Raw genomic sequence first — 15196 nt, 5'->3', positions numbered from 1 at the left:
AGAGCACTGTACTAAGCGCTTGGGAAGTACAAGTTGGCAACATATAGAGACAGTCCCTACCCAACAGTGGGCTCACAGTCTAGAAGCAGGTTCCCAGAACCTGCCTCTTCCTCTTCACCGAAATGGCCACTACACTGGTTTAGGCACTTGTCTTATCCTGACGTAACTACTCTGCCAACCTCCTCATTGATCTCTTAGACTCCATTCTCTTTCCTCCAGTCCATACTTAACTCTGTTTCCCGATCACTTCTCTGGAATGCCCTACGCACAGCTCTTCATTTGTCAAATTCCTTTTTTTTTCTTTATACTAATGCAAGGCTCTACACGAACAGTTTTGTTAATAGGACTCTTCTGGGGATGAATTAACTTTATCAGACAGCTCTCTTCTACCTTGCCTCCTTTATCAGTCTTTATTTTTCTGTCTTTATGACTGCTTACGCATCTCTCTTTAACTCTCTGTCTTTTCAGCTCTGGCATCCAAACTGCAACTCCGATCTCCTCATATGTAAAAATACTAGGAGAAACTCTGTATATCTACCAGGTAATGCTTAACTTGCCTCCACAATATAATAAACTGGTGAAAAAAAATTCATCCTGAAAATATTTAATGATAGTGGGAATGAGAAATGCTATAGACTTAATTTATATCTTGAAATGCTTACAGTAAATTTGAAGGTTCTAAACAATGAGAGTTGGAAACTCATGAATTGTCGGGGAGTTCAGTGGCCTTTCCAGGATGTCTACACTTAGAGAAATGATCTCAGCAAATATTAAGGGATGAGGTATTAATTAGTGGAAAGAGTCCAGGACTCTTGCTTTAAGTCCTAGTTCTGCCATCTGCCTGCTGAGGGGCCTTGGGCAAGTTCCTTAACTTCTCAGTTTCTTCCTCTGTACAATGGGGCTAAAATATCTGTATCCCCTGGAGGCTTACACTCTAAGAGGAAGAGGGTACAGGTATTTTATCCACATTGTGCAGATGAAGAAATTGAGACACCAAGAAGTTAAGGGGCTTGCCCAAATCTGGGCTGTGTCTGATTTGATTACTTTGTATCTACCCCAACGTTTGATATAGCATTGGAAACTTCCTAGTGCCTTCCTCACTACCTTCATAACAATCATGACCGTTATTATTATTATATTTTAATGAATTCTTAATAGTACAGAAGTCTATTTCTATTCAGAGTGAAGACCTGTGTTCTGAGCTAGTGCTTCAAAATTAGTAATAATAGTAATGATGGCATTTATTAAGCGCTTACTATGTGCAAAGCACTGTTAATACTTGATATTTATCAATTTGGCTAATTTAGGTAAATACCCAACTGCCGTACACTCATCACCTTGGCCGACCTGATGGAGAATTCAAATAACATCACAGAGTTTGTTTTCAGGGGTCTGTTCCCTAACCAAGAGGGGATGGTAACTTGTTTTGTGTTGTCCTTACTCTGTCATCTAGTCATCTTGCTCGGCAATCCTATCCTCATCACCATCAGAAACAGCAATCTTAGCAGCCTATGTACGTTTTCCTCAGTTCCTTGTCCTTCATGGACCTCTGCTTTACCTCCACAGTTACTCCTAAGATGATTGAAGACCTATTGGTAGAAAGAAAAAACATCTCCTACAACTCCTGCATGGTCCAACTCTTTGGCACTCACTTGCCCCTGCCAAGCTCATCTCCAGCCCTGATCTTTCTCCTTCCCTGTAGTCTTGTATTTATCTACTTGGGTGTCCAGCCAACATTTCAAATTTGACATTTCTGAAACAGAACTCCTTATTTTCCCACCCAAATCATTTCCTCCCTGTGACGTTCCCATCATTGTAGGCAGCACCACCATCCTCCCTGTTTTAAGTGGCATCTATTAAACGCTTACTCTGTGCCAGGCACTGTACTAAGCACTGGGCACCATGGTTCAATGGAAAGAGCACGGGTCTGGGAATCAGAGGTCATTGGTTTAAATCCCAGCTCCACCAATTGTCAGCTGTGTGACCTTGGGCAAGCCACTTAACTTCTCTGTGCCTCAGTTACCTCATCTGTAAAATGGGGACTAAGACTGTGAGCCCCACATGGGACAACCTGCTCACCTCGTATCACCCTCCAGAGCTTAGAACAGTGCTTTCCACATAGTAAGCCCTTTACAAATGCTATTATTATTATTATTATTATTATTATTATTATTATTATTATTATTATATGAGTTTATCAGGTTGGACGCAGTTTATGTCTCACACAGCAGTCACTGTCTTAATCCTTATTATACAGATGAGATAACTGAGACATACAGAAGTTAAGTGACATGTCCAAAGTCACAGAGCAGCCAAGTGGCAGATCCAGGAATAGAACCCAGATCCTTCTGATTCCCAGCTCCGTGCTTTATGTACTAGGCCAGGCTGCTTCCCTGTCTCACAAAGGCTATAACTTTGGCCTTCTCTTCAACTCATATTATTCAACACACATATTAAATCTGTCACCAAATCCTGTAGGTTCTACTTTCTCAAATCATTAAATTCTGCCCTTTCCTCTCCATCCAAACAGCTAATATCTTGATCCAAGCTCTTATCCTATGCCTCCTTGATTAGGGCATTAGCCTCCATGCTGATCTCCCTTCCTCTTGCCTTTCTCCACTCTAGTCCATACTTCACTCCATTTCCTGGATCATTTTTCTACGAAACCATTCAGTCCATGTTTCACCACTCCTCAAGAACCTCTAGTGGTTGCCCATTCACCTCTTCATCAAACAGAATCTCCTTAGCATTGGCTTTCGACCACTCAACCACCTTACCCCTCCTATCTTACCTCCCTGATTTCCTACTAGAGCCCAGTATGTTCACTTTGACCCTCTCATACCAATCTATTTATTGTACTTTGATTCATTCATTCAATCATATTTATTGAGCGCTTACTGTGTGCAGAGCACTGTACTAAGCACTTGGGAAGTACAAGTCGGCAACATATAGAGACGGTCCCTAGCTAACAGCGGGCTCATCTATCTCACCACTGACCACCCTGATCTTGTCTACCTCACCAGTGACATCTTGCCCACATCCTGCCTCTGGCCTGGAACTTCCTCCTCCTTTATATATGATAGACAACCACTTTCCCCACCTTCAAGTCTTATTAAACTCACATCTCGTGCAAGAGGCATTCCTTCACTAAACCCTCATTTTCCCTACTCCTTCTCACTTATGCATCACTCTTGCAGTTGGATTTGCAACTTTTACTTACCCCACCCCCAGTCTTCCACCACTTGTGTACATATCCATAATTTTTTTGTATACTAATACCTGTCCTCCCCACTAGACTGTGAGCTACTTGTAGGCAGGAACTGTGACCACCAACTTTCTTATATTATACTCTTAGTAGAGTGCTCTGCACAAGTTAAGCACCTAATAAAAATGATTGATTCTCACTGTGCCTGGCTCTCACCTCTTCTGCATCCATGCCATTATTCACAACTTTCCTCCTGCCTTCCTCCAGGAACCTGGGCATATGGAGGAACGATTCTCTTAAGGAGGATTTGGCTATAGACTGACTATGGGGAATGAAAGAGGAATCAAAGATAAACCCATAATTGTGGGTGTTACCAACGGGGAGGGTAGTGACGCTGTCAGTTGTGATAGGAAGTTAAGTGGAGGAGAAGATTTGGGAAGAATGAAGGTTGGATATATATTGCCCTTGGTACTCTGAATCTTCTAGTTGGGCTTACCAAAACAAAATATAGTAATTCAAGAAACTGGGAGAGAAAAGAATCCAAGATTATCTTTGCTATCTTTGAAGAAATTAACTCCTCAACTTCACAAATGCCTCCTGCCCAGAGCTTATCTGATTTCAGGTGTGTGGTTCCCAGTGACTGTTTCCAATAAGACCGATGGTAAGGGGAGAAAATCTCTCCTTATAATATGTTGGCCTCACTCAGAGCTCAGAAACAGAAGACTGAGACAGAATGGTGGCAGAGGTCAAAGAGTTAACTAAAATGGAAATTAAGAGCATGAGACAAAGTTTCTGGATTGACAGCACATCCACCCAAGTTAGATCCAACCCGAAAAGGCACTGGCATATAGTAAGTACTCAACAAATACAAGAGTAATTATTATTATTGTTATTTTGTTTGGTTCTGATACCATACAAATACAAAAATTATTATTATTATTGCTATTTTCTGATATTTCTGATACTACTGGATAGAGAATGAGCCTGGGAGTGGGTTCTAATGCCAGCTCCACCACATGTTAGCTATGTGAGCTTGGGCAAGTCACTTAACTTTTATGTGCCTTGATCACCTCATTTGTCAAATGGGAATCAATGTTGTGACTCCATGTGGGACAAGAACTGTGTCCAAACTGATTAGCTTCTATCTCCCCAATGCTTAGTACAATGCCTGTCACATAGTATGTTGTTTGGAATGCAAGAGAGTATTTCCTTGTCAAGCACTAGTGCATTTTCCTGGATAGGAGATAATGTTCTCTTGGGATAAAATTCTACTCATTCTAGAATTTATCTTCTGGGAAATTGCCATAAGGTCCTTGAAAATCACATGCATGTTCTGATTTTAGTATAGTATATGAAGCTCTGTAAACTCTATCTTTTGCTGGGGGAAATCAGCTGGGCCAAATTCACATTTTGGGGTTTGAATCACCCCCTTTCTATGTTAGTGTGGTGTCTTGTGTCCACCATCCTCAGACTTTGTCAGAAAAAAACAAAACATTTGACACAATATCAATCGCGTCTTTTTTTGTCATGTGCAAAGTCAGCCAGTGATGTACAAAGAGATAATTGTAAAATAAAAATGATGCTTTTAGAATTGCTTAGCTTCTTCCCTCCGATCAGTCTCTGAAGACATTCTGCTTCCATCAGGCAAGTTTTAAAGGAATCCCAAACACATCAACTCCTCTGAAGTCTAGTGACAGAACATGATTATGTATATATCAATACATATTTTTTTCCAATTAAAATGTGGAATACCTTTAAATGAGCCAAAAATATTTTGTTTCAGCTGCCTATAACTTATAGAATGAGGTATGGCACCTGAGACTTTTTTATTTATCTGAAAGGCATTGGCCATTAATTTGCTTGGTATTTTTTCCTATGGGCAGGATTTGAATGGGGCTCAATTTGCAGAATGTTATCGCCTGAAGGACAGAGGTGTTAAATAGGAAGGATATGAAAATTTTGATTTGAAAGCTCCAAGTTTTACCAATATGTCATCTGTTGCAGTTTGGTTGTTAGGCTTAGGTGAGAAATCACATATAAGCTATTGCAACTTTGTGCATACTATTTATGACATTTACTTCTGCAATCATTACAGATAAATACTCATTCACAGGATGGAAAATAACAGGAACAATGTCACAGAATTTGTTCTCTTAGGTCTGTCCAGTGATAGAAATTTGCAGATATTCTGTTTTGGACTCCTCCTCTCCTGTTACATTGCAATCCTCTTAAGAAATTTCCTTGACCTTATCATTGTCAGAGGCAGTCCCCTCTTCAAGCAACCCATGTACTTCTTCCTCTTCCACTTGTCCCTCATGGACATCTGCTACACTTCCACGGTGACTTCCAGACTGGTCCGAGTTCTGCTGTCTGAAAAGAAAACAATTTCGTTCTGTGACTGCATGATGCAGCTCTTTGACATGCATTTCTTTGTCAGTATTGAAGTATTCATCCTTGAGGGGATGGCCTATGATCGCTATGTTGCCATCTGCAAGCCCTTGTGCTACATGATCATCATGAAAGAGCAGAGATGCAACACAATGGTGGCAATCTGCTGGGGAGCTGGATTTCTCCACTCCATGATACAATTGCTCCTAAGCAATCTCTTTGCCCTTCTGTGGCCCCAATAAGATTGATCACTATTTCTGTGATGTTCACCCTCTCCTGAAACTGGCCTGCGTAGATACTCACTTAATTGGGGTTTCAATTCTTTCCAATTCTGGGATTGTTGTCTTTATTTCATTTATAGTCTTGGTCTTTTCTTATGTCACTATTTTAGTCAGTCTGAGGACTTGCTCTTTGGAAGGACACCGGAAAGCAAAGCCCTCTCAACCTGTGTTGTCCACATCACTGTGGTGGCATTGTTTTTTTTTACCCTCCATCTTCTTTTACCTCCAGCCAGCAAAGACCTTCCCCGAGGATAAGGTGTTTGCTCTCTTTTACACCATTATCGCCCCCATGTTCAACGCCCTCGTCTACCTGCTGAGAAACAGAGAGATGAAAACGGACATGAGAAAGGTGTGGTGTTGGAAGCTGCGTTTGGAGGGAAAATCAGGCAGATGAAATAAATAACCACATCTCCTTCACTTATTGCCTTGCTCTATCTACCCGAATCTTCTCTGTACAATGCACCTGTTTTTTTCCCATAGGCTCAGTGGAAACCTGAATTATAACTGTTTTTTAGACTATAAACTTCCCTTCTCTAGAAGATAGGCTTTTATTAAATGCTTATATAAAAAACAAGGTTCTCAGTGCGTTCTACTCATACAACTGACTCACTTTCTCCTTGCCAGTAGGTGAGGCACAGAGAGGGAGCTTGAAAACTCTTTTCAAACATAGGGGAATGACATTTAGAATTTTAAATGGGAAATAGTCTTGCTTAGTGGAAAGAGGAGTCTAGGAGACAGAGGACTTGAGTTCTGATCCAGCTCTGCCATTTGTCTGCTGTGTGACTTTGGGCAAGTCACTTATCTTCTTTCTGTGTGTCTTAATTACCTCATCTGTAAAATGGAAATGGAGACTCTGAGTCCCATGTGGGACTCAGACTTCGTTCAACCAGATTACCTTGTGTCTACCTTAACACTTAGTACAGTGCTTGGCACACAATAGGCACGGAAATAACATTAAAAAAATCTTCACATTACTCAGTCTACTGGTGTATATCTTTTGCTTAGGGAATAATCCACAAGGTTGAGATCACTTAAAGGAGTTGGGGAAACCTGAAGTTGCTTAATGGAAGGGGTTTATTTGAGATCATATTTTTCATTTAAGGAAAGAGGGCAGTGTTCTAGGTGGTACCTTCTTCTTCAATTGAAACTGTGATGTGAGGATTTAGGACTTGAAAGAGAAAGAAACTGAGACTAGGGAGATGGCTGCTGGTCAGTGGGAAAAATGGTGAGCCTTCTAGAATGGAAGAGAAATATTGGGAAATGTAGCTTTCAGAACACTTGAGACAATATCCATGGAATTTAAACAATACGCTGCAGAAGTGAGAGGAGCATTAAGGAACTATCCCCATGAGACTGTCCAGATATCTCTGTTACAGTTTTATGTTATAATGTCAAGCTAATTTTCACTTGGCAGGTAAACAATCAGAAGTGTACTGCTTACAAGTTGATTTTTGGAAGCATGATGAGGGGGGCTAGGGTCAGAGGTATTTTTTAGAAAATGATATTTGTTAAGTGTGTACTATGTTCTAGGCACTGTACTTAAGTACTGGGGTAGGTACAAGCTAATCTGGTTGGACACAGTATGTGTCCCACATGGGGCTAACAGGCTTAATGCCTCTTTTATGGATAAGGTAATTGAGGCACAGAGAAGTTGAGTGTTTTCTCAAATGTCACAAAGCCACAAGTGGTAAGACAGGATTAGAACCCAGGTCCTTCTGATTCCCATTTCATTCATTCATTCAATTGTACTTACTGAGTACTTAATGTGGGCTGAGCACTGTATTAAGTGCTTTGGAGCATACAACACTAAACAGACACATTACCTGCCCACATTGAGTTTATAGTCAAGGGGATGGACAGAGACATTCATATAAATAAAAAAAAAAACAAATGACAGATATGTACTTAAGTGCTGTGGGGTAAGGAACAGAGATGAACAAAGGGAGAAAGTCAGGGTGATGCAAAAGGGAGTGTGAGAAGAGGAACTAGACTGTGAGCCCATTGTTGGTTAGGGACCCTCTCTATATGTTGCTGACTTATACTTCCCAAGAGCTTAGTAAAGTGCTCTACACACAGTAAGCACTTAATAAATACAATTGAATGAATGAATGAATGAATGAATGAAAGGGGGGCTTAGTCAGGGAAGTCCTCTTGGAGCAGACGTTCATTCAATAAAGCTTTGAAGAGGGGGAGAGTAATTGTCTGTTGGATTTGAGGAAGGAGGTTATTACAGGCCAGAGGCAGGACTTGGGTGAGAGGTAGGCGGTGAGATAGACAAGATCGAGGTACAGTGAAAAGGTTAGCATTAGAGGAATGAAGTGTGTGGACTGGGTTGTAATAGGAGAATAGCGAGGTGAAGTAGGAGGGGGAAAGGTGATGGAGTTCTTTAAAGCAAATGTTGAGAAGTTTTTGTTTGATGCAGACCAGTCAGAGCTGAGGAGAGCCCGACAGAGAGGTGTAGGCTCCGAGTGGGACTCTGCTTGGTGGCATCTTTGCCCACCTACATTATTGAAGTCAATGGAATTGTGGGGAATGTGTCTGTTTATTGTTATATTGTACTCTCCCAAGCGCTTAGTACACTCGTCTGCATACAGTAAGCTCTCAATAAATATGACTGACCGAATGAATGAATTGAGCACTTACCATGTGGAAGGCACTGTATTAAGTGCTTGGAAGAGTACATTGCAACCGAGTTGATAGACATGATGCCTGTTCGCAGAGCATACAATCTAGAACGATAGAAAGGAATTAAAAACAAACAAAAAAATAAAACATCATATAGAGGAACAGGGAAAGTGTAAGGACATTAACGTGAATCCTGTGGGGCTGGGCTACTTTAGTGCTTTATCTAGTACAGACTCAAGTGCATTGATGCAAGTGGAGCAAGGTTTGTGGTCTGGGGTGTAGTAGATCAGAGAGGTGAGGAAGAAATAGGCAGCTGACAGTGTCTCAAAGTGATGGGTAGGATTTTCTGTTTGATGGGGAGATGGATTAGCGATGATTGGTGGTTTGGGAGGAGTAGGGAGACATAGGGAAGCAGCATTGCCTAATGGATAGAGCACGGGCCTGGGAGTCAGAAAGTCCTGGATTCTAACTCCAGCTCTGCCACATGTCTTCTATGCACCTTGGGCAAGTCACTTCACATATCTTTGCCTCAGTTACCTCATCTATAAAAAGAGGATTAAGACTGTGAGCACCATGTGGCTCAGGGACTTTGTCCAACACAATTACCTTGTACCTACCCCAGTGCTTAGTACAGTGCCTGACACATAGTAAGTGCTTAGCAAATACCACAATTATTATTATTAAGGACTGAAGGGACTGATCCATATTCATGTGGATGGTGCTGTCTGGCTTTAATTCGTGCCCCTCATTGAGTATGAACCCAGAGGTGGTGGGGGTCAATGGGGACCCCAGAATGGGGAAAAAGGACAGTGGACTTGGGCCTGTGGAATGCCCATAGCATCCTCCCCACCACAGTCCATCCTGGCTCTGGTAGCAGAGGGGGCCAGAGGAGTAGGGCAGTAGATGGGAGATTCTCAAGTTATGGAAATTACTTAAGAAGTGGTAGGCACATTAGATACAGGAATTGTGTAAGATATGTGAATCGTGCAGATGCATAAATTACATGAAGTACCTGAAGTGCTTGTGAAAGTAACTTTTGTAAGGCTCTACATTACATAGGCATTCCTGCTGATCATTTAAATTGCATTTCATCTGAAAATCTAACTCATTTCCCTGCTAATTGTTTAAACCCATATATGTGAATTGTCCGTTGTTGGGTAGGGATTGTCTCTATCTGTTGCTGAATTGTACTTTCCAAGCATTTCGAACAGTGCTCTGCACACAGTAAGCGCTCAATAAATATGATTGAATGAATGAATGAATTAAATTGCATTAATTAAATTAAATTACATTAAAATTACATTAATTATGTAGACTGTGTAAATAATGTATGCTACCTAGGGTAGCACATGTAATATAAACTGCTGAAAATGTACAGCAAAAATGATTTTTTTACTAGCTTCTTTTTAAGCAAGACACCTTAGCTGTATGATTTGGGCATTCTTTCACGTTTTCACAACTGCATCATTCTGTAGCCAACTGGTAGGATGACATAGTTGGAAGTTAAAGAATGTATGAATGCTTACCCTTTATGCTGATCATTAAGGTTATACATTTGCTTTCTGTAACTGGCTCATGAAGCACTCAATCTATAGTAATTATTGGGTGCTGATTGTATGTAAAGCCCAATCCTAAGCCCTTGAGAGGGTACAGTATAGGTAATAGGCTTGATCCCTTCCCTTAAAGATCTTGCAATCTAATGGAGGTGATTAGCACAGAATAATTTCCAATTGGATGAAAAAGAAAATGGAGAAATGGACAAATGAATCATTAAATTCTCAAGTAATAGTGCGCATTAATTTCTGCCTGCCTAAGGTGTATGGATTTCCCCTCTCCTGGAACTGGCTTGCACAGATACTGATGTGATTGAATTTTTAGTCCTTGCCAATACGGGGACAATTGTGTTGGTTTCTTTTGCAGTTTTGGTGTTCTCTTACCTCACCATTTTACCCAATCTGAGGACCCACTCTTTGGAAGGATGTCACAAAGCCCTCTCCACCTGCGCTTCCCACATCACCGTGGTGGCATTGTTTTTCTTGCCTTTCATCTTCATTTACCTTCTGCCAGCCCAGACCTCACCTGAGGATAAGGTGTTTGCTCTCTTTTACACCATCACCGTCCCCATGTTCAACCCCCTCATCTACACTCTGAGGAGCAGAGAGATGAGAACGGCAATGAGAAAGGTGTGGTGTTGGAAGCCGTGTTTGGAGGGAACATCAGGCAGGTGAAATGGATGTCCACATCGCTTGTCTTCCCCTCCTGCATTTGGTTTATTCTATCCACCCAAGTCTTCTCTGTGCAATCAATCCAGGTTTTCCCCTGGCACAGGAGAAACGAGAATTTTTACTGTTTATCAGACTGTGAACATCCCTTCCTCCACCTCAGTGTCTCTATTTAATACAGCCATCCATTATCCTATGCCATTTCAAATAAAATATTTCAAGAAAAGGAATAACTACTGCTTAATGGGATTAAAAGCTATTTACGGTCTTAAGTTGATGTTAAAATTGATTGTAAGCTTCTGGGGAGAGAAAGTTATGTCTTTGATGCGTGCTGTGCAGCGATGACAGATGTGAGTTTTAGCAGATATAGTTTCTATTAAATGCTTATGTGTAAAGGAGGGTTCACAGTAGGTTCAACTCATGCAATTGCCTCAGTACCTACTTGCTGGTAGATGAGGCACAGAATGGGGGTTGAAAACTCTTTTCAGACATGGAGGGGGCAGCATTTTTTATTTTAAATGGGAAGTACTGTGCCTAGTGGAAAGAGCACAAGTCTAGTAGTCAGAGGATTTGGATTCTAATCATGTTTCTGCCACTTGCCTGCTATATGACCTTGGACAAGTCACTTAACGTCTGTCTGTGTGCCTGAGTTACCTCATCTGTAAAATGGAAATTGAGACTCTGAGCCCCATGTGGAATCGAGATTGTGTCCAAAATGATTATCTAAAATCTACCCCAGAACTTAGTTCAGTGCCTGGCGCACAGTAAGCACTTAACAAAGATGACAAAAAATCATCTTTTTCATCACTAAATGCATAATATTGGTGCATAATATTTCTAAGTGACTAATCTATCAGGCTGAGGTCTTTTAAACAAGTTGGGGTGTCCTGGAATTGATCAATGGAAGGGATTTATTTGAGATCATATTTTTCATTTAAGGAAAGGGGGCAGGGTTCTCAGTGGTATGTTCTTCTGCAATTGAAACTACGATGTGAGGATTTAGGGCTTGAAAGAAAGATAAACTCAGAACAGGGAGATGGCTTCTGTTAAGTAAGATAAAATGGAAAACCTACTAGAATGGGAGATAAATGCTGGGAAAAAGTAGCTTTCAGAATGCTGGAGACAATAATATGCATATCCATGGAGTTTGAAAAAAATGATGTAGAAGTAAGAGGAGCATTAAGGAGCTATCCCCATGAGAATGTTCAGATATCTTTGTTGCAGTTTTATGTTCTAATGTGAAGCTAATTTGCCCCTCATTTGGCAGATAGACAATCAGTAATGTACTGTCTACAAGATGATTTTTGAAAGCATGATGCGTGGTAGTAGGGTCAGAGTTTTTCTTTTCTATTTTTTCTGAAAGTTAAGTGCTTACTATGTGTCAGGCACTGTAATTAAGCACGGGGGTAGATACAAGCTAATGAAGGTGGAAACAGTTCGTGTCCCACATGGGACTAACAGGCTAAATCCCCATTTTGCAGGTGATGTAACTGAGGCACAGAGAAGTTGAGTGACTTGCTCAAGTTCACACACATCCAGTGGCAGAGCCAAGATAAGAATCCAGTTCCTTCTGATTCCAAGGCCCATGTTATGTCCTCTAGGCCATGCTGCAAGAGTTAGTACTATGTCTCAAACTAGGGCTTCAGTTGGAATTTGTCCTAGTTTTCAAGTTGGACTTAGATCCCAGGAGAGAATTGGAATACAATATCAACCCTGGCTTCCTTTAAGGAGAATAGGGCAGCTTGTATCTATACAGTAAGCACATAACAAATACCATAATAATAATAACAAAGATCACTTGCTTTCCGTGTAACCTTGGGCAAGTCCCTTAACTTCCCTGTGTTTCAGTTTCCTATTCCCTAAAATGGGGAGTCAATACCTGTTCTTCTTCTTACTTAGACTTTGAGTCCTATGAGGGAAAGGGACTAAGTCTGAATTGATTATTTTCTATCTACCCAGGTGCTAAATACATACAGTGAACACTTAACAAATATCACATTTCTATTACTTCTTTTAGACCTCCAGTCACTTTAGAGAACCTTAACAAAAGGAACAGGACTATATTAGGGAATGAGAGAGGTCTTTGCTTCCCTCTGAGATCTCGAGGGCTGGAGCGTGGCTTAGTGGATAGAACATTGGCCTGGGAGTCAGAGGGACCTGCATTCTAATCACGCTACTTGTCTGTAGTGTGACCCTAGGCAAGTCACTTCACTTCTCTGTGCCTCAGTGACCTCATCTGTCAAATGGGGATAAGAGTGTAAGTCCTATATGGGACAGGGACTGTGTCCAACCAGATTAAATTGTATCTACCTCAGCTCTTAGGACTGTGTTTGGCACATAGTGTTTAACAAGTATCATAATGATTATTAGTGTTCCCTTGGAAAAAAATGCTGGGTGATAGTACCACAATACTTAAGCTCAGGTGGGGATGGTGTTAATCAATCAATCAATCAACTGTGTTTTTTGAGCACTTACCATGTGTGGAGCATTCATTCATTCATTCATTTCATAATAATAATAATAATAATTATTATTATTATTATAACGATAGCATTTATTAAGCACTTACTATGTGCAAAGCACTGTGCATTTCATTCAATGGTATTTATTGAGCGCTTACTGTGTGCAGAGCACTGTAATAAGCACTTAAAAAGTACACTACAGAAATAAAGAGAGACAATCCCTGCCCTTAGCAGGCTTCATTCAACTGTATTTATTGAACATTTAGTGTGTGCAAACCACCGTACTAAGCAGTTGGAGCACTTTACTGAGCACTTGGGAAAGTGCAATACAACAGAATTGGTAGACATTACCCCTGCCCACAATGAGCTGACAGTTGATGGGGGAGATAGACATTAAAATTAATTACATACTGGGGAAACATTAGAGCATAAGGAGATGTACTATAAATGATGGGGGGCTGGGGTGAAAACCAAAGTTCTTAAGAGGTACACTGCCAAGTGCAGAGTCATTGCAGAGGGAAGGGTGGGGAAGGTAAATGAAGAGAGAACTTATTTAGGGAAGGCCTTTTAGAGGAGACCTTCTCCACTCATTGCTGGTCTGTGTGTTTATGACCTGCTCTTTGCTCCACATGCTGGGGTGGGTTGTGCTCTGGAGGGAGACACAAGCTCCATGAGCAAATTTCCAGTTGATTCTTTGATTCTGAAAAAATTAAAGACTGCTTGGAAAGAGTTCTTCCATGACTTAGAACTAGGTAAACCTGAGTTTCAATGCACGTGGATGATGTATAATTTATTATTTCAACAGGGCATTTTTTTATCAGCTTCTCTTTTAACAAAACACCTTAGCTATATGATTTGTGAGTTTCTTCAATGTTTACATAACGGCATAATTCTGTATCCAACTAGTAAAATGAAATAGCTTGACATTTAAAGGTGAATGAACATTTATCCTTTATGTTGGCCATTAGGGTTATTGTAGGCTTTCTGTAGCTGCCTCATAAAACAATCAATCTTTAGTATTTAGTGAATATTTACTGTATGCAGAGCACAAACCTAAGCCCTTGAGGAAGTATAATAAAGATAAAAGACATGATCCAGGGCCTCAAGGAACTTACAATCTATTGGCAGAGAGAAGTACAAAATAATTTCCAATTGGATGAAAAAGAAAATTGAAAGATGGTTAAATGAATCATTAAGTTCTTTGATAGTGTCTAAGTTGTATGGCTGGCTGTGGGTGCAAATGAACTGACTGGGTTGTTGAGAGAGTAAAACCTGGGGAGAAGGAAATAATCAGCAAATGGTTAAATTATAATTGAAAATATAGGCAAAGTTATAGAATTGATAGCAGTGCCTACCAAGCCATACTCAAACTTGTTTTCAACATGATGTAGAAAAGTTCCTGGATTTGTTCCACCACCACCTCTAGGAAGATCTTCGCGGATGTTGGGAGCTGGCAAAGTCCCTGGACCTTTAAAATGCTTTGCTTTAACAAGTGGGTCTTCTAGACAAAGTTTTTCCAAAGATAATTCTGCACCAAGCATTTGCTGGGTCGAGGGGGGAAAATTTGTAGTTGTCTTTCTTTTTTCCCCCTCTGAGTTCAGACATAGGTGGGTGAAGTAGCATTTCTCAGACAGCCCCAAGGAAATAAACTTGACTCTCAGGAAACCAGAAATGACTCGAAACTCCAGTGTTTTGGAAACTGCCTCCATCCAATGTGAAGATTGGACTTCCACTGAGACTTGAGTTCTGTCCTGAAGCAGCTCTGAAAACCGTCTTGTTTCCCACGATTGGACATAAAGATCCAAGTACACCGAAATGCATCATTGTGGAAAGACTAACAAAGGGGTAAAGGTTTTTCTTTCTTTTTTATAACAGAGTTTTCTCTTAATTTCTCAGTTCTTGTTCTTTGATTCACGGACTTTTCCTATGCAGGTGCCCAGTCGTTTTAATAAAAAGGAAGCCAGATTGCAGTGACCTAGGTTCGAATTGACTGACTCTCCTTGGGAAACTGAG

The sequence above is a fragment of the Tachyglossus aculeatus genome, unplaced genomic scaffold (genome assembly GCF_015852505.1).
Source record: "Tachyglossus aculeatus isolate mTacAcu1 unplaced genomic scaffold, mTacAcu1.pri scaffold_78_arrow_ctg1, whole genome shotgun sequence".
NCBI classification, from domain to species: Eukaryota; Metazoa; Chordata; class Mammalia; order Monotremata; family Tachyglossidae; genus Tachyglossus; species Tachyglossus aculeatus.
Note: the sequence above shows the minus strand (reverse complement) of the source record.